Source organism: Jaculus jaculus, chromosome 1 (genome assembly GCF_020740685.1).
Source record: "Jaculus jaculus isolate mJacJac1 chromosome 1, mJacJac1.mat.Y.cur, whole genome shotgun sequence".
NCBI lineage: Eukaryota > Metazoa > Chordata > Mammalia > Rodentia > Dipodidae > Jaculus > Jaculus jaculus.
Window position 1 is genome coordinate 174,273,865 of NC_059102.1, and position 24,216 is coordinate 174,298,080.

At 39.1% G+C, this 24,216-nt stretch overlaps 1 pseudogene; it reads left to right on the plus strand.

The window, feature by feature from the left end:
* Positions 1-1,278: 1,278 nt before the first annotated feature.
* On the plus strand, positions 1,279-11,247 carry LOC101600173 (annotated as a pseudogene).
* The last annotated feature ends 12,969 nt before the right edge of the window (positions 11,248-24,216 follow it).

Here is a 24,216-nt window from a genome sequence, read left to right on the forward strand (position 1 = left end):
TGCTGATATAAATAAAAGTTTGCCTTTTAAAACAATTCGTACATCCATTACTTATTGATATAAAGATCTAAATTAAAAAATGCATTCATGGGCTGGAGAGATGGCTTAGCGGTTATGCGCTTGCCTGTGAAGCCTAAGGACCCCGGTTCGAGGCTCGGTTCCCCAGGTCCCACGTTAGCCAGATGCACAAGGGGGCGCACGCGTCTGGAGTTCGTTTGCAGAGGCTGGAAGCCCTGGCGCGCCCATTCTCTCTCTCTCCCATTATCTGTCTTTCTCTCTGTGTCTGTCGCTCTCAAATAAATAAATAAATAAATAAAAATTAAAAAAAAATGCATTCATGATCACACATTTCACTGTAAATTTATTTAGTAATCCAAAACCATATTTACTCAATTGCTTAGAAAATATAAAATATCATTATTTTCATGTTCCTCTTAAATACATGTAAGTTATACTTTTTATATGTCCCCAATAGGTCCATTTTTCATGTTCCCTCTATCTGAGTAATTATTATGATGAATTCTTTGCTTTGTAAATACTATAAAATTAATATATATTTCTATTTTTCCTATTCAAGTGTTTAATCATATATTATCCATGTTTTCAAAAATGTAAAATTTGCTTGTTTTCCTTCAAGGTTTAGAATCATGGTTTTTTTTTTAAGTTATGTAAATCATTTTCTTCAAAATTTTAACATTCACTTTTTCTCAAAAATGCATCAAATCCTAATTTTAAACAATTATTTAATAGTCAAGTACACTAAGATTTAAAATAAGCCAGTATTTAAAATGTAATTACTGGGGCTGGAGAAATGGCTTAGTGGTTAAGGAACTTGCCTGCAAATCCAAATGATCCATGTTCAATTATACAGGACCCACATAAACCAGATGCACAAGGTGATGAGTGCATCTGGAGTTCATTTACAGTGACTGATGACCCTAGCATGCTCTCTCTCCCCCCACTTTTTCTCTCAGTTTCTCAAATAAATAAAGTATTTGGTCTCAGTTATGCTGTGCTCCTACTTGGGTCCCTCTTTGGTGCACTGTGGGTTCAAGTAGGCTGAGTCATTGGACCACTACTCTGGTCACTGGTGCTGGGTACTGTGATCTCCCGCTGGTCTCTGGTGCTTACTGGCACTTGCACTGACAGTGGGGGAGGAGAGGCTGTGGATGGTGGTTCTAGATCTCTGGCTGGTCCATGCGATCCTCTACCTTGTAATCTGCTCCAGCGTTGTTCACTGCAGTTCTCCACGTTTCTGAGTTTCCAAAGAGCTCCTGTATGAATGGAAAATCACCTCACCTGGCTTTTCCTGAGGCTCCGGCCGAGCCTTGCACCTGTGGCCCTGCAGAACTGGTGCCACAGCTGCTGGAGCCACTTCTCCCTGCCTATGTAAGCTCTGTATGCTCTGGGTCTGTCCTACTTCTCTGCTGTTGGTAATTTCTTATATACCTCACTTTTTAGTAGAAGAGTGTATTTTGCTGGGTTTTTTTCTTTTTCTTTTTTTTTTTTTTTTTTGGCTTTTTCCTCCCCTAGGCTGCTTTGGCATGGTTCCTATGTTGCCATCTTAACCGGAAGCTCATTAATAAAATATTTAAAAAAATATAATCACTGGCTGGAGCCTAAAGGTACTTTATTGCAAAACCTGAATGCCTAGGTTTAATACTCCAGTACCTACCTAAAGCTAGATGCACAAACTCATTCATTTGCAGTGCAGGAAGCCCTAACACATCCTTACACACTCATTCTTTGTCTTTTTTTTTTTTTTTTGCCTTTCTCTGTCTCAAATTAATAAGTAAATATATTTTTAAAATACAATCACTAAGCCAGGTGTGGTGACATACACTTTTAATCCCAGCACTTGGGAGGCAGAGGTAGGAGGACCACAATGAGTTCAAGGCCACTCTGAGACTCCATTGTGAATTCTCACAAACTTAGGTGTTCTGAATGTTTATATCTGGTGGAGATTTGGGAATTAACACCTCCTGGAGTAGGTGTATTGTTGGGAGTGGGCTTATGGATATTATAGCCAGTTTCCCATTGCCACTCTCCTGCTGTTGTTGTTCGTCTTGTGCTTGAAACCTTGTCTAAGAGTCCTTGGTGTTTCTTCTTGGTCATATTCATGAGTGTATTCTGTTCTTTATACTCTGCTCCCTTTCATCTTTGTAGAAGGTTTAATATTTGGGTTCAAGATAGGTTATTGTAGGAATTCATTTTCATTTCCTCTCTACATCTTTGTCCTCTTTCTCTGCCCCTGTAGACAGAAAGAACATATAGTTCCCATGTAAAAAACTTGGGTAATGAAAGTGTGTGAGCTTGTGGTCAGCAACCTCTCACTACCTTGAAGCATCTCTTGATGTGAATCTATCCTCTGAAAGCAAATTTAATTTACTTAGAGAAAAGCACACCACAAGTTGTGAGTGTCCCTTCTACCTATGACTACATTAAGAATTTGTCGGGAGGGACTTCCGGTTAAGATGGTGGCGTAGGTACCACGCCAAAGCAGCCTGGAGGGGGAAAAAAGACCAAAAAAACTCAGCAAAATAAACACTTTTACTAAAAAGTGAGGTGTATAGGAAACTGAAGTGGCAGTGGAGAAGTAGGAGAGATCCAGAGCATCCAGAGCCCGCACAGGCCAGCAAAAGCAGCCCCGGCAGCTCTGCCAACTGCCGTGGCTGTGGCGGTGGCACACCAGAAAGCTGCCGGGCGCAGCTCCAGCTGCAGGAAAAGCCAGGTGTGGGAGCTTCCCTCACACTGCGCTCTCCGCAACTCCGGAAACGTGAAGGGAGAGCGGCAGTGAGCAACGGAGGAGCAGAACGCGAGGTAGAAGAACACATGGAGCAGCGAGAGAACTGGAGCAGCTGCAGCTCCCTCCCCTCCCTCACCGCCTGAGCCCAGTCCAGTGAACAGAGCAGCGTCCCAGGACCCGGCCACGCCAACTAGAGCCGACAGCGGGACCCAAGCAGGAGCAGAGTTTGGCGGCAACATCGGCAGCTCTGGAATCGGTACCAGCAGCCCCAGCAGTAGCAGACCCAAGAGCGTCAGCAGTGGCAGACCCAGGAGTGGCAACAACAGCAGACCCAGAAGCAGCAGCAGTTCCAGCAGCAGGGGTGCTGATCTGCAGGGCCACAGTTGCCAGGCTTGGTTTGCCCTGCAGAAAAAGCCAGTGCCCAGCTCCAGAAATCAGAACAGCAGCCTGACGACCCAGGAAGCAACTTGACTGAGACCAAAATCATCCAAGGTAACTGAGTTTGCACCAGGGAAGGGTCTCACTTGGACACAAGCTGACTGGGGTCCCTCAACAGACCAGAAATCTTAATCTCTGTGTTGATAGAGGATATGGTTGTTATAATAACTACTCTGGCATACATACTTGGGGCTGTTTTTGACTGAATGGGTACAGTATTTAGTTAACTTTTAGAATCTACCTGCATTTCATTCCACTCAGCCTACTGGAATACTCCCATAGCAGGGAAACTCAACCCCTAGGAGCACCTTTTAGATACTCTCCGAGTCTTAAGGGCCACATCTAACAACTTAACCTCCTACCCTGAAAATATATAACATCAAATCAATTGATACAGATAAGAATACCCAGCTACCTAGAAAATCCAAGCATTAACTTAATCCAAGATGCAAAAATATATACATTATAACACAAGAAACACTAAAAAACAAGACGATATAAGCCCACCTAAAGGTATTAATGCATCAGAAATGACCTCCAGTGAAAACGAGTTAGAGGAAATGCCAGAAAAAGATTTCAAAAGAATGATTGTAAATATGTTCAAAGAAGTCAGAGAACAAATCAAAGGAGTCAAAGAGGAACTTAAAGAGGAAATCAAAGGAATCAAAGAAGATGCAGGACACCAATTTCATGAAATAAAGAAGGCAATATAAGACATAAATAAGGAAATAGAAATAATAAAGAAAAACCAGTCAGAATTACTAGCAATGAAGAGCACAGTTAATGAAATAAAAAACTCTGTAGAAAATCTCACCAGTAGAATGGATGAAGGAGAGGACAGAATATCTAAGCTAGAAGACCAGGTGGCAGACCTAATGCAGTCCAACAAAGAGAAAGACAAACTTATAGAAAAGTATGAGTGGGAATTTCAAGATATTCGGGATACTATGAAAAGATCAAATATTAGAATTCAGGGCATAGTAGAAGGAGAAGAATTTCACTCAAAAGGGATAGTAGGTGTCTTCAACAAAATCATAGAAGAAAATTTCCCCCAAATTGGGAAAGAGGTGCCAATACAGATACAGGAAGCCTTTAGAACCCCAGCCAGACAAAACCTGGAAAGAACCTCTCCTCGCCATATTATAATCAAACTTCCAAACATACACACCAAAGAAAAAATATTGAAAGCAGCTAGAGAGAAAAATCAAGTTACCTACAAAAGTAAGCCCATCAGGATTACAGCAGATTATTCAACACAAACTTTTAAAGCCAAAAGGGCTTGGGGTGATATATTCCAAGTTCTGAAAGATAACAACTGTCAACCAAGGGTACTTTATCTTGCAAAGTTATCCATTCAAATAGATGGAGAAATAAGGATATTCCATGACAAAAGCAGGTTAAAGGAGTATTTGAAGACAAAACCAGCTCTACAGAAAATACTTGATAGAATCCTCCATGCTGAAGAAAAGGAAAAGCACTCATATAAGGAACCTAGAAAAAAACAAGCAATACTCAAATACCAGTTAACAGAAGAGACCACAGGTAGAACCAGAGCCACAAAAAAAAAAAAAAAATGGCAAACATAAATACACACTTTTCAATAATATCTCTTAATATCAATGGCCTCAATGCCCCAATGAAAAGACATAGATTCACAGACTGGGTTAAAAAGCAGGATCCTACAATTTGTTGTCTCCAAGAAACTCACCTTTCTACAAAGGATAGACATTACCTTAGGGTGAAAGGTTGGAAGACGGTGTTTCAAGCAAATGGGCCTAGAAAACAAGCAGCGGTTGCTATCCTAATATCAGACAGGGTAGACTTTACTCTAACGTTAGTCAAGAAAGATAAGGAAGGTCACTTTATATTGATTAAGGGCACACTCCAACAGGAGGACATTACAATCCTAAACATATATGCAACTAACATGGGGGCTCCCAAATTCATCAAACAAACACTATTAGAACTAGAGTCACAGATAACACCAAACACAGTGGTGGTGGGTGACTTTAACACCCCACTCTCATCAAGTGACAGGTCATCCTGGGAAAAAATAAACAGAGATGCATCTGGACTAAATGAGGTCATAGAAGGAATGGACTTAACAGATATATACAGGACATTTCATCCAAAGGCTGCAGAATATACATACTTTTCAGCAGCACATGGAACATTCTCTAAAATAGACCATATATTAGGACACAAAGCAAATCTTAACAAATTCAGAAAATTGAAATAATACCTTGCCTTCTATCTGACCACAATGGAATTAAACTACAAATCATTAGCAAGAAAGGCTATAGAGCATACACAAAATCATGGAAACTAAACAATACACTAGTAAATGATGAATGGGTCAATGAAGAAATCAAAAAGGAAATCAAAAACTTTATAGAGTCAAACGATAATGAGAACACAATATACCAAAATCTCTGGGACACAATGAAGGCAGTTCTAAGAGGTAAATTTATAGCCTTAAGTGCCTATATTAAGAAATTAGAAAGGTCGCAAGTAAACGACCTAATGCTTCGCCTTAAAGCCTTGGAAAAAGAAAAACAAGGCAAACCAAAAATCAGTAGACGGGAAGAAATAATAAAGATTAGGGCAGAAATTAATGAAATAGAAACAAAAAGAACAATCCAAAGAAATAATGAAACAAAGAGTTGGTTCTTTGAAAGGATAAACAAGATTGATAAACCGTTAGCAAATCTGACCAAAAGAAAGAGAGAAGAGACACAAATTGATAAAATCAGGGATGAACAAGGTAACATCACAACAGATTCCAGAGAAATTAAAAAAATCATAGGGACATACTATAAAAGCATATACTCCACAAAGTATGAAAATCTGAAAGAAATGGATGATTTCCTTGATCTATATGACCTACCTAAATTAAATCAAAATGAGATTAATCACTTAAATAGACCTATAACACACATGGAGATCTGAACAGTTATCAATAATCTCCCAACTAAAAAAAGCCCAGGCCCAGATGGATTCACTGATGAATTTTACCAGACTTTTAAGGAAGAGCTAACACCATTGCTTCTTAAGATTTTCCAGGAAATAGAAAAAGAAGGAATTCTACCAAACTCCTTCTATGAGGCCAGCATCACCCTGATACCAAAACCAGGCAAAGATAGAACAAAAAAAGAAAATTACAGACCAATCTCCCTCATGAACATAGATGCAAAAATTCTCAACAAAATATTGGCAAACAGTATACAAGAATATATCAAAAAGATCATTCACCCTGACCAAGTAGGCTTTATCCCAGAGATGCAGGGATGGTTCAACATATGCAAATCTATATATGTAATACATTACATAAACTGGTTGAAGGACAAAAATCACATGATCATCTCATTAGACGCAGAGAAAGCATTTGACAAAATCCAACATCCCTTCATGATAAAAGTCCTACAGAGACTGGGAATAGAAGGAACATATCTCAATATAATAAAGGCTATTTATGACAAGCCTACAGCCAACATATTACTAAATGGGGAAAAACTGGAAGCTTTTCCACTAAAATCAGGAACAAGACAAGGGTGTCCACTGTCCCCACTTTTATTTAATGTAGTTTTGGAAGTCTTAGCCACAGCAATAAGGCAAGAGACACACATAAAATGGATACAAATTGGAAAGGAAGAGATCAAGTTATCATTATTTGCAGATGACATGATTCTATACATAAAAGACCCTAAAGACTCTACTAGTAAACTGTTACAGCTGATCCAAACCTACAGCAATGTAGCAGGATACAAAATAAATACACAAATCAGTAGCCTTCATATATGCTAACAACAAAACACAGAGGATGAAATCAGAGAATCACTCCCGTTCACAATTGCATCAAAAAAAAAAAATAAAGTACCTTGGAATAAGCCTAACCAAGGAAGTAAAGAATCTCTTAAATGAGAACTTTAAAACACTCAAGCGAGAAATTGCAGAAGACACTAGAAAGTGGAGAAACATCCCTTGTTCCCGGGGTGGAAGAATCAATATTGTGAAAATGGCAATCTTACCTAAAGCAATCTACACATTTAGTGCAATCCCTATCAATATTCCAAAGGCTTTCTTCATGGAAATAGAAAAAACAATCCAAAAATTCATTTGGAATCACAAAAATACTCAAATATCTAAAATAATACTGAGCAACAAAAATGAGGCTGGTGGTATCACCATACCTGATTTTAACCTATACTACAGAGCCATAGTAACAAAAACAGCATGGTACTGGCACCAAAACAGACATGTAGATCAGTGGAACAGAATAGAGGACCTAGATGTAAGCCCAAGTAGCGATAGCCACCTGATGTTCGACAAAAATGCCAAAAATACTCAGTGGAGAAGAGACAGCCTCTTCAGCAAATGGTGTTGGGAAAACTGGATATATATCTGCAGAAGGATCAAAATAGATTCTTCTCTCTTTCCATGCACAAGAATTAAGTCCAAATGGATTAAAGACCTTAACATCAGACCTGAAACTCTGAAAGTGCTAGAGGAAAAAGTAGGGGAAACCCTTCAACATATTTGTCTTGGCAAAGACTTTCTGAATACAACTACAATTGCTCAGGCAATAAAACCACAGATTAATCACTGGGACCTCATGAAATTACAAAGATTTTGCACCGCAAAGGACACAGTGAAAAAAGCAAAGAGGCAACCTACAGATTGGGAAAAAATCTTTGCCAGCTATATATCTGATAGAGGATTAATAACTAGGATATACAAAGAACTCAAAAAGTTAAATAATAAGGAATCAAACAAGCCAATCAAAAAATGGGCTATGGAGCTAAATATTACCATGGGATATATTTTGTAATCATAGAAAATGTTAATAAAAATTTTTAAAAAATAAAAAAAGAATTTGTGGGAAGTTGAGTGAGGCTCAACAATCCCAGCACTACCAAGTCAACACCAAAAATCATCAACCACTCTCTTATCACCTCATTGAGACTTCTGTTATCTCACACTGTTTCCTGAAAGAAATTTATTTCATGGATGTGTTGAAATGTCAACTTTGCCATAGATTTTTTTTTTGGTACATGTTCTTATTAGTATCCCTAGAAGCTTTGCTACAATAACTCTTTGAAACCCTCCAATGAGTTATGCATTATGGGCATAACTCAGTATAAAGAGTCAGCCTAGTGTGGCCACACACTAGGTTTGATCCCAAGTACCACAGCAGTAATGAAAACACATGTAATGGGCATATATTGTGCATGTATTCCATAAGAGTCAGTTGGACAAACTATGCATAAAAGTATGTATGTATGAAAGCTTCTTGATTCAGGGAAGTAATAAATATTTGTATCCAAATACTCTGTTTAGCTCAAACATTTTCTTAATGCTCTATTATGTTTTATTTAAGTATTTTTATTGGTTGTACAATTGAGACAGCTTTGAAATGAATAATGACGTCCATCAGAAAACCTACTGTTATCTGACACTTCCACTTGTGCCAAACCTTCATCAATGTCATTTACAGCTCCATAAAATTGGCAGGAAATGTGCACTTTATTCCCACTAATACATATTTTAAAGGGCATACTCTTTGCGTCTGGCTTCCCCTTCACTCAGCCTGGCTACAGGGTAGGGATGAGTTGGGGGAAGAGAATAAAATTGTTTATTGGTTTGGATGGTTTTTCTGCTTCTCTCTGCTTTATAGTTTGGGATAAATTCTCTCTGATTACATTCATGATTTTCCTCTGGTTTATGAATCTAACCTGTGTATATTTTCTCTAAGATTCCCTACACACATTCCTATATTCTGCTTTCCATGTGTCAGCACCCCTACTCTAATCTGTCTTTATAAGCTTCAGTTTCTCTAAAGTCCATGTGCTCCCTGCTTTACCCTAATTTCTTTTTAAAAGACTGAGTTTCTGAGCTGGGCGTGGTGGCGCACGCCTTTAATCCCAGCACTCGGGAGGCAGAGGTAGGAGGATTGCCATGAGTTCAAGGTCACCCTGAGATGACAGAGTTAATTCCAGGTCAGCCTGGACCAGAGTGAGACCCTACCTCGAAAAACCAAAAAAAAAAAAAAAAAAAAAAAAGACTGAGTTTCTCTTAACTTCACGTGCTTGCAACTCTACTCAACTGTTTTCCCCTGAAACCTCAATTTCATTTAAGTGAACATTATAAAATATGCAGCATTTCCGCATGACAGCATGTTTCCTTAAGCCCACAATTTGTAAATTCTCCCAGAATAAACATAATAATTCAAAATTTATCCTCCTTGTATCAGTGTTTATCAATTCTTTGTTAAAGGCAGGTAAGAACTCAAAACTTGGGGCTCATAATTCTGGTAGACAACCTCCCCAAGCCCTGAAATTTTGAATTACAGGTGATACCACAGAGAAATTGCCATTTGAGCAACAGTGTTGCTCCCAAGGTTAGCCTGATAACCTGGGCCAGGGTTGTGGCAATAGACCCTGAGGACACTCAAAACATAACAAAGAAGAAAGCCAGAAGTTGCTGAGAACTCAACACTAAAGTAGATTTGAAACATACCTACAAAGGCTCAGGGAAATTTTTGATTTTGTCTTTGGTTTTTTGTTGCTGTTTGTTTGTTTGTTTGTTTGTTTGTTTGTTTTGCTGAGGACCGAACCCAGGGCCTTGCACTTGCTAGGCAAGTGCTCATCCACTGAGCTAAATCCCCAACCCCAGCTCAGGGAAATTTGAAGAAGAGGGAATGGAAGATTATAAAAGCCACAGGACAGGAAGGGGTATCCAGAGGTATTACCCCACCCTCCCAATGACTGACTGCTGGTCTCACAATGCATATCCCATGACCCCATGGACAATACTGAAGAAGTCCCCACTGAAGAAGTCCCTAAGTGAATGGTGGCAGGGAGGAGGGATATTGTACCAACGCATGATTTTTATGTACAAAGTTCCTACTTAATAAAATAAAAATAAAATCTAAAACCCCAGTCACATTTTATTAAGAAAATATCCTAAACAATTGCCAAAATGAAAGTCTGAATGTTGTAACTCCTATTATTGCTGAAATAGGTAAAATTACAAAGCAGATTGTCAAGGGAAATTTTTCCCTGGAGATGTGAGAACACACTCCAGATAGAGCTCAGACAACAGACCAAAGTATGATTGAACCAAAACCAGCTGTGATGAATCAGTGAGTTTATTGAGGTTACTTAAAGAGAATTGTTTAGGAGGTACTTACAGGCACATGGATGATGCAAGGACAAGCATTAGATTTACCAAAAATATATATCAGGCTAGAAATAGTTTTTGTAATAAAAAGAAATACGTAAGTCAGGTTCACATTGCTATCAGAAATTACCCAAGCAAGGTCAGCTTGACGGGGGAAAAAAGCTTTATTTTGGCCTACATAATGGAGTGTAAGCTCCATGATAGCAGGGGAAAATGATGGCATGAGCAGAGGGTGTACATCACCTCCTGGCCAACATAAGATGAACAACAACAGCAGGAGAGTGTGCCAACAGTGGCAAGAGGAAACTGGCTATAGTATCCATAAGCCCACCCCCAACAATACACTTCCTCCAGGAGGTGTTAATTCCCAAATCTCCACCAGATATAAACATTCAGAACACCCAAGTTTGTGAGAGACACCTGAATCAAACCGCCACATTTCACCCCTGGCCCCCATAAACTAATAACCACCCATGATGTAAAATGCAATGCATTCAGTCCAATTTTAAAAGTCCATATAGATTTTTTTAATCAATCCTAATGATATTCAAACATCCCCATAGTCTAAGACCTTTTAACTGAGCCATACTACCAAAAAATACCCCCAACACCCATAATGTCACAGAATAAACATTCACACTGCAAAGGATAGCATTGGGTGGAGGGTCGCCATATCAGAGAAGCAGCAGCCGGCAGACCTGGGTCTCCTGGAAGAGGACGACGAGTTCAAGGAGTTTCTTGCCGAAGCCTGGGCTGGGTCAGATGAAGGTGAAGATGCACACGTGTGAGAGGATAACTGGGGTGATGACAATGTGGAAGGTGACTTCTCCAATCAGCTACGTGCTGAACTAGAGAAACATGGTTATAAGATGGAGGCTTCATAGCATCTAGAGGAAGTATTGAAACCTTGAACTTGAACTGTATGCTAAAGTTTAGGACAGAGAAACTGGGATGAGAAACTATAAAGATATGTTTATTTCATTATCTGCTTGGATTTATTTTTGTTTTTATAACAAAAAAATAAATGTTTTGATACAAAAAAAAGATAGCATTGAGCATAGCAAAGAAATATTCAAATAATGCAAGATTTAAACAGGCCAAACATCAAACTCTGTAGCTCCAGGTCCAACAATTCTAGTCAATGACTATTCTCCAAGTTCTATAATTCTAAACCACTGACAAATCTCTCACATTCCAATTCCACCTCTCCAGCTAGGCTACTCACATTCGTGGAAAACTTTATCCAGGATTGGCAGCTCTCCTTAACTGCCATGCTGTGGTCCCAACATCTCAACTGAAGCTCCACAGCAAGCCACAGTCCACCCTCATGGCTCTATTGTTTCTCCATGCAGGCATCCAGCAAACCTGCTTCATAGAACCCATGGCTATTTCCAAAACACAAGACCATGTTGCAAACTCAATGACCCTCTCTTTCCTGCATTGCTTATACTCTATAATACCAAGTGGGTTGCCAATTTGTTAATCCAGGGGAGAATAAAGCAGACTTTGAAGAACAGGACATTCCTTCAGGGTTCTGTCCCCTTCAGAAGACTGCATTCTTTCTGTTGTCCAAATGCAGGTCAGCTGGCCCAATCTAATTGTTGTAGTCCCTCATTCAATTGCAGATGAACAGACAGCAGCTTCAGCCCAAATATTTCATTTCTGTACCATACCCCTCTATTCACACCAGTCCATTTCTACAAAACACAACCCGGCAGAAATTCTCAGGACACAGGCATAACAACAAGCCTCTCACACAAACTACTTCTAGCCAAGTCTAAAGCACTCTTTCTCACCCACATAAGCCAAACCTCACAGTCCATAGTTCTTACTACATTCAGCCAGAGTAGGTTATATTTATAGCACAGTAAGTCATCTCTTAGGCCAAGGTTTTCTAATTCATCCACATTCCTCTTGAAAATAAGTTCAAAAAGGCCAAAGATACACAGTCAGGATTCACTTTCTTCTATTTTGTCTCAGATGGGACAATCAGTTTCCAAGATACACCAAACTCTGTGAGCCTGTCTCCTAAAATCTCGGTTCTTTTGGATAACACAGGGAAAACAGGAATTGCCCATTACTTTTCTCCAGAGACTTACGGAGGCTATTAGAAACCATACTAATGTAACACCTGATACCTAGAGGAGAAAATTTTTTCTTAAAGATAAATTTTGAACTCAGTCAACACTGATATTCATAAGAAATTACAAAAATTAGTAGCTGAAGCAGATAAGAGCATAAAACAGTTACTATAGGTGGCAACTTATGTTTATTATAATGGAGAAGCCAAGAAAAAAAGGGGGGGACCAGAAAAGGAGATAAAAAAAGGATAGTTGTCATAGGTGATAATAACAGTAATGAAGGTTGCTCAGGGAAGGACTTCTCCATTGAAATATTTAATTGGATAAAATCTAAAATACGTTTACTTGATGCCAATGTTTTAACCAGTAGAGGAACTCAGTCCAAAAGCTCACAACTTTTTTTTTTTTTTTTTCATGTAAACCATGGGTTTTAAAATCTGGCTGTAAGGTTCTCAGTAACATAAATTAGGTTCCGCTGTTTGTCAAGTTTTTAACTATTAGAGAAACTGAGTCTTAAGATAAAGGTTCACATATATGTGTCTAGTTTCCAAATATGAGGTACTCATATCTAAAGACTGTGGGACTTTAAAGATAATTCTTGCTTTATTTATGCTAATTATATCAAATAGTCATCACTAGGTTTAAGTGATTTAATTTCAGTATAATCTTTATTCTCCTGTTAGGTAAAATATGTTGGGATACCTTTGCCTAAGCTTTATCACTTTTAAAGCATGGGTAAGTCATAAAATTGTTTTATGTTAATAAAATTCCTATTATATATAAGACCAAATAATATCCAAGATTAATCTAAAAGCATTGGTTGTCAAATAGTGTTTTCTCTATCAAAACAGAGTTGTAAAGGGTTGTATTAAAGCTTATCTGTTTTGGCTTTACTACCAGATTCTGCTCTATTACAACAAAATTAGCTCTTAAGGCACACTCCCTGCTTTAGGGTACATCCTTATGCTCAAACAATGGTTTTCATCTAAGAAAAATAATTTCAAGCTCTGTGGTTCTGTTTCTAACCTGGGTAACTGGTGCCAACACAGGTATCTAAAATAATCAACAATGTTTTCAAACACAGTGCCAAGACTTTATACTTCCTTAGTTGTCTTTTTGCTGACACTTTCCAGGTTAAATTTATTAATTAAGATGTATATTGATTTCAGGACTGGTAACAGGTTCTAAATCTGTTTATACCTATTAGATATTTTAAAAATAAGACCTGTTTGCTTTGTACAACTTAGAGGTTAGACAAGATAACTTAAAATATTTGTGTCATTTTAACTGGATATATTTTATTAAACAAGTGGGCTGCATATGTACACCCTTCAAAGTTGGTGTAACTTCCTTTCTTTTTGTTCTAATAACCTATGTAGAAGCCAAAGCCAATTGGATTCACCAAGACTGAAAAAGCCAATATTTTTGTCCCTACTCCCAGGTCATGAGGCCACTGGGGATAATGAAACCCCCTGATAAGTGATCTGGCTTCCTTATCAATGAGGATACAAAGACCTAGAAACAACAATAAAAATATGGTGTACAATATAAAAGTAGATAGTCATAACTGAGGACAAATAAGTCCTCCTAGCTTGTCAAAAAAAAATAAAAAAAGGAAACCTACTTGCCCAGCATGATCCTAACTCATCCAAACAGTCAACAACTGCTGGGCTCCTCCCCGGCAGGTAGTGCTGAGGAGGGACCAAGCCCGCTGGTTCCTCCCAAGGGGTTGAGGAGGAGGATAAGTGTTGGATGACTCAGAACCTCTCCTGGTCACCAGAGAAATACCACACTGAGTCGGGAGTCTTGTCAAAGAAGGAACTCGCTTTATTGTTACAGGCGGTTGCCTATATAATGTTAGGAACAAAGGCAGGGATTCTAGGATGGGGGGAAGAAGTAAGGGCCAATAGTAGACCTCAAACTTTGAGATGATTGGTCTCTTGTGGGCAGTGCACGGGAATTCCGACTCCTACATGGAAATAGCAGGCCAGAAGCCATTAGGCATCTTGCTGAGTCATAGCTGGCCAGAGGCAGATCACCAAACTTTAGCTAGGCTCAGGAAGTCCCATTAGGCCTCACGCCCAGGCCTCTCAAGGCCCAACATCTCCCTCTTTTGTTTTTGTAAGAGCATTACTCATCATGGCCCTGTCTTAGGTTGTTCCCCTCTGGGGATCTTACCTGTCACTGGGTACCATGTGTTTAGCTCGCTGAGAACCCACTCCATGGCCTGTCTTAGGTTGTCCCAGTCAGTCTGAGATCTTACCCGGCATTGGTCACATGGAGGGCAGAGGAGGTGGCAGTGGGTCCTCTGAGGAACTTAATTCCTGAGTTGCCAGCCTGTGGTAATGTATTTCAACCTGATGGATTTTTATTGCCTCTAGCCACTGGTGAATGAATTGTGTAATTTTGTTAATTACACAAGGCCCAACAGTGAGGAGAAGGAAAAGGAGAAGGAGGGGCCCAAGTAGAGGGAGAAGGTAGGGTAAGAAGTCATGTGAGCCTGTCGACAAAGGGTTGTCCTGGAGGTACCAGCACCTCCTCTCCAAGTCTTCCTGGAGCCTCTTAATCTTGTTCTGGATGATTCCTGATTTATTAGTGTAAAAGCAGCATTTTTCCTGTCAAAACAAGCATATGCCTCCCTTTTCGGCCATTAGTAGGTCAACTCCCCTCCTGTTTTATAGGACTACCTCAGCCAGGGAATCTAGCTTCCAGGAATGATATCTACATCTGAGATTAAGGTAGCTGGGGCACAAAGGCCCATCCAATTGGTGGGCAGTAAGTTATAGGCAATCCCACCTCCACAAACATAAAGCATTCCAGAAGTTGGGCAGTGTTGAGCACTGGGCTCAGTTGTGTTAAAAGTACATAAGGAAGGATGAATGTACCCCACATCTATACTGGAATTGTTAGGGGAAAGCGGAGCACAAATGAAAGTTCCAGAGGAAACATTGGGAATAGCTGGACAGGGAAGGGGAAGGTGGCTGAACAATTTTTTAAGGTGGTATGGACAACTGTACTCCAAGAAGCTGGGGAGACCAAAATTGGAGGCAATGCCAGAGCACAGTGAAGACCATTTTAGGAACAGTCCTCAGGGGTGGGGCACTCCTGGAGAAGTGATTGTCAGTGTCCTCTTGTTGGGACAAATATTTTAGGTCTCTCGTTGGTACTCAAATGGGTCTTTTTTCATCTTGAGGGAAGACATCCAAACCTTCTCCTATAAAGAGCGGGTCTGGTCATCTCCAGGCCCTAGTCAATGGGTCCCCCCATCTTACCCAAATAGAACTTTAGGTAATGGATGAGAACCAATGTTTTTGAAAAGGGGATAATTTAATTTAGAAAAATTTTAAATATTTAGGGTAAATAATGCCTTTTTTAGTTGGTCGCGTGGGGGTAAGGATTCTCCCTTTTGTTTTTGTAATTGGACTTGAGAGTCTGATATCCTATCTTTAAAATTTTAATTGTACTATGGTAGTATAAGCCTTATATACAAGGTATAGAAAGTAGGTAGATCTCATATTTTAAATATCTAATACTTATAAATATCTCACGTTTTAAATATTTAACATTTATAAACACAGGAAGAACCTGTCACCAGTCTTGAAAACAGTACCAATTGATTTATAGACTAACTCATTTAACCTATAAATTTTTAGCACCTGTGTTTGAAAACATGTCTGATTAGTTTAGATACCTGTGTTGGTACAAATTACCCAGAGAATATTGGAAACAGAACCATAGAGTTTAATAGTTTTTCAAACCAAAACACCTAGCTAAATTTTAATGTAACCCTTGATAAATCTTTTTAAAAGAAAAAACATTATTTTACAACCCATGATTTTGACTTAAGCTTGATAGTTATTGATTTTATGTACCACAGAAACTTTTATTAACATAAAACAATTTTATGTTTTATCCATGACTTAAATTTGATAGAACTTAAGCAAGCTATCCTAACATATCCCGGGAAAATGAAAGTTATCATTACTGAAATTAAATCACTTAAACCTAAGTGATTAAACCTAGTTATGACCAGTCAATAGAATTAGCATAAATAAGACAGAAGCTATTTTTAAAGTTACAGTGTATTTAGGTATGAGTACTTCCCCTTTGGAAAATAACCACTTCTATGTGAGCCTTTATCTTAAGAATAGTTAAAACCTTGATGAAAAGAGGTACCTAATTTATTTTACTGTGAGAGTCTTAAAGCCAGTTTTATAACCCTTAAATCATAACAAATTAGCATCAGTGACCTGTTAATGAGTGAGGTCTTATCAGAGGACTCAGTTTCTCCATTGATTAAAACCTTGGCATCAGGTAAACATTAGATTTAATTCAACTAAATGATTTAATGAAGGGGCCCTTTCCCTAATATACACATTAGGTAAGTCTGATGCTTATCTTATGTAAGGAGTTTGTAACCAGGTCAAATACCTTGACTCAGTTTACCTATTTAACATTTTGTTTAGGGAGAAATTTTATCTAACAGATGTGACTTTAGGTATTCAAAAGAGAAGAACTAAAGGGAACCACAGTTATATGTTGTACTTTTTTTTTTTTTGTCAGAGACAATTGGCCATTTTGTCTCTAGTCATAGTCTGGGGGACACATGGCTTAAACATGTATGGGATCTGAGATAAAGGGGATTTTACCCAATTTTTTGGAGTCCAGCTTTCCATGAATTTAAGTAGCATATGTTGGAAAGCAAGAGCAAAATGAAATTACAGAGCAGAGAGATAAGCATCCTGACATTTCTTATCCTATTCTGAAGTTGTTTGTTTTTACATAGCAAATTTGCCCATTTGCAAAACACAAGGTGATTGACTCTTATATATGTTTAACCTGGTTAAACCTCCAATTACATCTGTACTTATGACTTTGTGACCCACCTAGCATAGGCATCACCTATGTCTAATGTAAGATGAATTTAGATTAAGACTATGTGCCTATGTAAAAATTTTAGAGTATCCTTAAGAGTCTGTAAACAGTTGAAAAATATCTAACTGTAGTCATGGCATTTAGGTTTAGCCTGAAAATTCTTTCCTACATATGCACATCAGTCCATTATAAATTTAACCTTGATTAAACTCTCTGGGCCTGGGCAGCAGGACACAGCCAGCCCTTATGCCAGTAGCCCAGTTCCAAAAAAGTCCCCTGCAGTCTTTCCTTTCCCTTAGAAAGCTAATAAGCTAAACCTCAAATTTTAATGCTATTTGCACTTAGCATTTTTAGACTCTCATTAGAATAGTCCATAAAATTTGGCTTACCACTCCAGAAGACACCTTCAGTTGTAAGCACCAAGTCCATGTCTATTTCTCCAAAACAAAGGTTCCAAAAGATCAACATCCACATGGTCAGGTTTATTTCAGTCCACTTCTCAGTACCAAGTTCTGTATCAGACAGCTTCAGGTTCACTGAGATAAACTTCCAGACCAGGTACAGTTATGGAGGAAGGGATATTTATTGAAGATCCATAGGAAGTTCCATACTGGCAGAAAAAAACTGGCCTGACTTCACAGGCCCAAGCATACACACAGAGAGAGAAAGAGAGAGAGAGAGAAAGAGAGAGAGAGAGATGCACAAGCCTAAAGGTCAAAAGCCACACAGTGTGTCCATTAGGGACATATAACCCGTTTAGAAATACAAAAGCTGCAGATGCAGCTTGTCGGCAAACTGAAAGTGAAAGGAAAGAGAAAGAGAATGAAGAGATGTTGAGAAGCAAGTACAGGTTATAGAAGCAAAGTTTAGCACATTAGATATGAGGACTGCCTCATAATTTATGAGGGTACATTCACCCGCAGACTGATTGGCCCATCAGCATTCTCCCCTCAGAGAGATGCCCCACATTGGAGCGCCAGTGTGCCGGTCTCACCAGCAGGTAGGGCTGTAGGAGAGGCGGTACCAGGGGTCTCTTCCTGGGGCTGACTGGGATGGTGAGTGTCGTGGACTCAGAACCTCTTCTAGTCACTGGAGAAAAACCACACTGTGTCGGAAGTCTTGTCGAAGCAGGAACTTGCTTTATTGTTACAGGTGGTTGCCTATATAATGTTGAGAATGAAGGTGGGGATCCTAGGATGGGGGGAGAGGTAAGAGCCAATAGTAAACCACGACCTTTGAGATGATTGGTCCCACACATGTGCACACGGGAATTCCAACTCCTATGCAGAAGTAGCAGGCCAGAAGCCATTAGGCATCTTGCTGAGTCATAGCTGGCTGGAGGCAGATCACCAAATTTTAGCTAGGCTCAGGAAGTTCCACTAGGCCTCATGCCCAGGCCTCTCAAGGCCCAGCAAACAACTACATCAGAGAAGCTACAGGGCTACTCCCAGCCCCGAAAGCCTTCATTGGAGAGCCATTCGTGACCTCCAAAATTAACCTTTGATTAAATTTTGGCTACCTGCTTGGTTTTAAACATTCAGAGAGAAATGTATAACCAAAGATAAAGGGATACAAAAATATATAAATCACTTATTAAGTAACACAATAAGTGCTTTCCAAGAGGGGAAACAAACAAGGTCTCAAGACATGTTGTCTTTCTCTCTGATTGTTGTAATTCTACAAGAAGGGAAAACAACCATAAATGTAATTATGGTTATTTTCAAATATAAAATATATCTGAATAACTCTGGCCAAGGGTTGTCTACTTAAAAAAAAATGCAAACAAGTTACTTATACTGGGAATAATGGCAAGTCCCTTCTAGATTGTGCCAGGACATTATTATATAAGTTCTCAGGCCAACAATATATTGTATAGGCCCTACTGGCACGTAATGGCTCTATGGTAACAACATTTGGCCCAGATCAAATTTTAAAAAGGTACACTCTGGAAGGATAGTATACAAAATATGATATACTCACCATTATCAAGACTAAATGTTGTGTATATATTTCTTATAATTCTGCTTATATAATAACATATATTCTGATTGATTGTTTTATGATACCAAATTGCAACATGCACATTCTATGTCTCACACACATAGACACATAGTTGCCTTGAGGCAGTTTAGGTTTACTAGGCATCCCAAAGTAAAGAGCAGAGAATGTATTTAATCCTGTCCTTTTAGTCTACACTTTGCTAGAGATCAGAGAAGGACCTGACTTCTCTTTATCTATTACTCAAAAATGTTCCCTAGATCTGTGTTTCCATAATAACCTGAGGTCCTCTCTAGAAAGGTGTTTACCTTCCCTAGAATTGTCTGTCCTTAGAATTTTCCATAAACAGCCTTAATCACTCAATAGGCAGAAGTTACCCTTTCCTAGAATTAAGATTCCAAGAAGAATTAAACCTGATCTTCCCATTGTAGTTGGTTTTCTCAGCCTCAAAACTTGGTGTCATGGCTGAGTAGCACAGCCACCTTCAAAACCTATAAATGACCTCAGTTTGGGTCACAAGGTTGGCTAGTACCCCTTCCTGCCTTCCCATGGTCAGGAGCTTTCTGGACTCAAGGTTCTACCTCCTCCTGCCACCTCATGGGCAGGAGCTTTCTGTACTTCCGTGTATATCTTTCTCTTAATCTAATAAAATCTCTCTAAGGCTTACTCTCTGGTCTGTGGGCTTGAATTTCTGGAATTCATAAGACAAGAATATGTATGTACGCCAAAATTATTTTTGTGCATTGGCATATATTGGTACATTGGTGAGGATTCACAAAATTTCTGTATCTGCCTTCCCTTTGTTCTGGAAAGGTTCTTACCACACATCTGTAGATATATAAATCATATTTCATTGATCTATTCCTCTGTTGCTGAGTATCTATGTTAAAGTCATATCTTAGATATCATGATTGTGCTGATGAAGGTTTAGTTCTGCCCTACCTTTAACAAAGAATTGATAAAGAGAGACTCCAGAAGGACAAATTATGAATTACTAAGTTTATTTGGGGAGAATTCACAAATTGTGGGGTTTATTTTAGGGATATTTGGATCTAGGAAGGAAGACTAGAGCAGAGTCATAAACACCTGGGAAGTATGAAACATGTACTTAGGTGGAAAACCATTATATAGTTCATAAGGTTCATTTCAGAGAAATTGCACACACACACACACACACACACACACACACAAAGCAACTGGAGTGGAGCCAAAAGCACGTGGAGGATAGGCATTAGGAGCTTGGAAGGAAGATTTAGAAGGATGCCATGGCATGTTCCATGTGTTTACCCCATGGAAGAAAGTTCAAAGAGCAAATGGTGATGACTTAAGGAAGAATATCAGAGAGAAAATATCAATGAAAGACCAAAAATTTCAAAGGAGAAATGGGTAATGAAGATACTTGCACTCATGGTTACCCTGAGTTTAAAGAAATCACACAGGTGGTAACCCTGAAGTTAGTAAAAACACTCAAATGGTAAATGTCGAGTGTAAGGGAAATGCTCACATGATAGATTCGGGGACCAGAGGAAAATCAGGCATGTAAACTAAGTGAGATGATATCCTAAACTATCAGGCAGAAGCAAGCAAAAAGTGTCCCCCAGATAATCAAACAGTGAGTGATATGCTCTTCCTTTCATCAGCCAGGCTGGGTGAAGGGGAAGCCAGACTCATATGTATCCAAGCATAGATGAGAGGGCTCTGCAAAGGTTAAAAAGGTAAGACAGAAAGAGGATGAAAGTCTTTATATGCAAGGGGAAGACTCAATTACTTTGTGGATTTGGAACACCGACCACAGAGAGCCAGCACACACGGACCCTCCCACCTGGGCAATTTATCTAGGGAGCATGCTAGACTGCCAACAGCAGGGGGCGCTGTATATCAGTCCTGATCAAACGGAAGTTCCATTTCTGCCAAGAGTTCCATTCTTGCACCAGGGCAAGGTGGCATCTTCTGGTTCTCTCTTTGCCTCACTCTATAAGAGAAGGTAGCTTTCTCCTATTTTCCTTCAATGCCAAAACAAAAGTGGACAGACAGGTACGTCTTTTGTATTCTGACTCCATTTCTTTGGATATAAACTGAGAAGTGCATCAGCTATGTCATAATAATAGTGTGTACTTTGCTTTTACAGAAAACTCCATTTTTTTTTTCAGGTTCACTGTACTAATTCACATGCCCACTAACAGTAGAAGTGAATTTCATTTGCTCCACAACCTTTCTGAAGGAGAAACAAAAGTAAGGCAGTTTATTTGTGTGATGTGATTTTTAAAATATATTTTATTTATTTGAGAGAGAGAAAGAGAGAAAGAGGTAGATAGAGAGAATGGCAGAGCAGGGACTTTAGCCACTGCAAAGGAACTACAGACACAGGCAACACCTTGTGCATCTGGATTTACATGGGAACTGGCACAGGTCCTTAGGCTTTGCAGGCAATATACAGTATTTGGTGAGCCATCTCTCCAGCCTTTATAAAAAATATTTTATTTATTCATTTGAGCGAGAGAAAGAGAATAGGCACATTAGCGCTTCTAGCCACTGCAAATGAACAACAGATGCAGGTGCACCGTGTGCACCTGGGTTATGTGAGTGTTGGTGAGTCAAACCTGAGTCCCAGCCTTTGCAGACAAGTGCCTAAGCTGCTAAGCCATATCTAGCTATATGTATTTATTTTATTATATTTTATTTATTATCTTATTTTTATTTTTTCATTTTTATTTTATTATTTATTTGGTTTTTTCGAGGTAGGGTTTCATTCTAGTCCAGGCTGACCTGGAATTCACTATGTAATCTTAGGGTGGCCTAGAACACATGGCAATTCTCCTAGCTCTGTTTCCCACCTTTTTATTTTTTTTAACAGGTAGCTAGGGACAGAAGCCTAAAGAAGGAACAGGGAGATGCCTTTCTGTACATCTTGGCAAAACTGACACTTGGTTCGGATCTTGTCTCAACAACATGGCTGCTATTGACACAACCAGCAAGAAATTCCTGCTTCTTCTACAGCTAGGCATCTCTGGATCATCCCTCTGAGTCCATGAACTAATCAGATCTTGGGTCCTGGATCAGCCCCTTGAGTCTGAACCAATGACATCTCTGCTTACAGAGCTGAGTGTGATAACAAGGCTCACCCTGATTGGATTTCTGATACACATAAAGAAGGTTTCTCACATGGCCCATCATGCTTTCTCTTACTTTTGTCCTGTGACCTGGTTTGAGTATTCACTTGTTTGTCTCTCCTTCCCTACTTGGCTGGGAATTTTAAAATATTTACCTTGACTTGGGTAGTTTTCTTCTTGCCTTTTATCTGTGTAATGTTTTGGAGATACCTTCTCACTTTGATTATGTAACATTTGTCTTGGATCTCTGCGCCTTTCACTAGGTCTTTTTATAAATACTTTATTTATTTATTTGATAGAGAGAGTGGTTCAGGGAGAGAAAGAAAGAGAGGGAGGGAGGGAGAGAGAGAGGCGCTCCAGGGCTTCCAGCAACTGCAAACAAACTAGACACATGCACCACCTTATGCATCTGGCTTTAGGTGGGTAATGGAGAATTGAACCTATTTCCTTTGGCTTTGCAGGCAAAGGCCTTAACTGGTTGGCTGTATCTCCAGCCTTGTAACTTAATCCTCTCTGGTCTGTAATTTGAAAGCGTCTCTATGTCCTAGTTTCCGTGTGTGTGTGTGTGTGTGTGTGTGTGTGTGTGTGTGTGTGTGTGTGTATACATGTGCACTCGCTTGTATGTAACTGCCCTTGATTTTTTTTGCTAGATATCAGTTTCCACTAAATAAATCTCATAAGTTATGAATTTTCCATAAATAAAATCAATAACTCATAATTTATCCTCCTGAGTCTATTATATAAATTCTTTGTTAAAAACGCACCCAACATTGCTTAAGGAAATTTAAGAAGAGGGGGCAGAAAGAATGTTAGAGCCACACTTTTGGTTATTATGCACAGAGACACTATTTCTTACCCATAACTGATGGCTAACCCCATAACTCAGGACCCATATTCCCCAAAGAGCAAGGTCCATGTGGAGAGAGGAGGACAGGGAGGAGTCTAACAGTGGTATCAACAAGACTGTATACACTGTGTACATAACTAATAAAAAATAGGTTAAGAACCCAAATTATGAGTTCACAAATTTGGGAGATCCCTCCTAAATCCCAAAATCTGCAACATTTCTAGCATTTATTTATTTTTATGATAGACATTCTAAGTGCTATAAGATAGAATCGCAATAAAATGTCCATTTTCATTTCCCTAATTGTCAGTGAAGGATCTGTGCCATATATTGCTGTTTTCAGACGTTCATGTGTATCACTTGCCCATTATAAAATTTGGCTACATGATTTTTATTGCTATAATTAGAAGTTTTTAAATATATTGATATTAACCTTCTATTAAACGAGCAGCTGGCAAATATTTTCTTCCGTTGGGCAGTCTGCTTGTCACTGTCCATTGCTGTGCTAAAGACAGTAACTCATATGTAACTCTCTTACCATAAGTACCATTCCTGTGTCTTGGGGTCCTTTCCATAAAGGTATTGCATGTGTACATATATTGAAGTGTTTCTACTGCTTGCCTATAGCTGTTTCAGATTTTTTGTTCAGTTTTTTATTTATTTATTTGAGAGCAACAGAAAGAGAGAGAGAGCGAAGGAGGCAGATAGAGAGAGAATGGACGTGCCAGGGCCTTCATCCACTGCAAACTGCTCCCCCTTGTGCATCTGGCTAAGGTGGGTCCTGGGGAATTGAGCCTCGAACTGGGGTCCTTTGGCTTTGCAGGCAATTGTTTAACCGCTAAGCCATCTCTCCAGCCCTGTTTCCAATTTTTAATTGAATGTTAAGTTATTGGATCCATTTACATCAAGTTCAGCTATAACTTGAATAGTGACATCATCTCT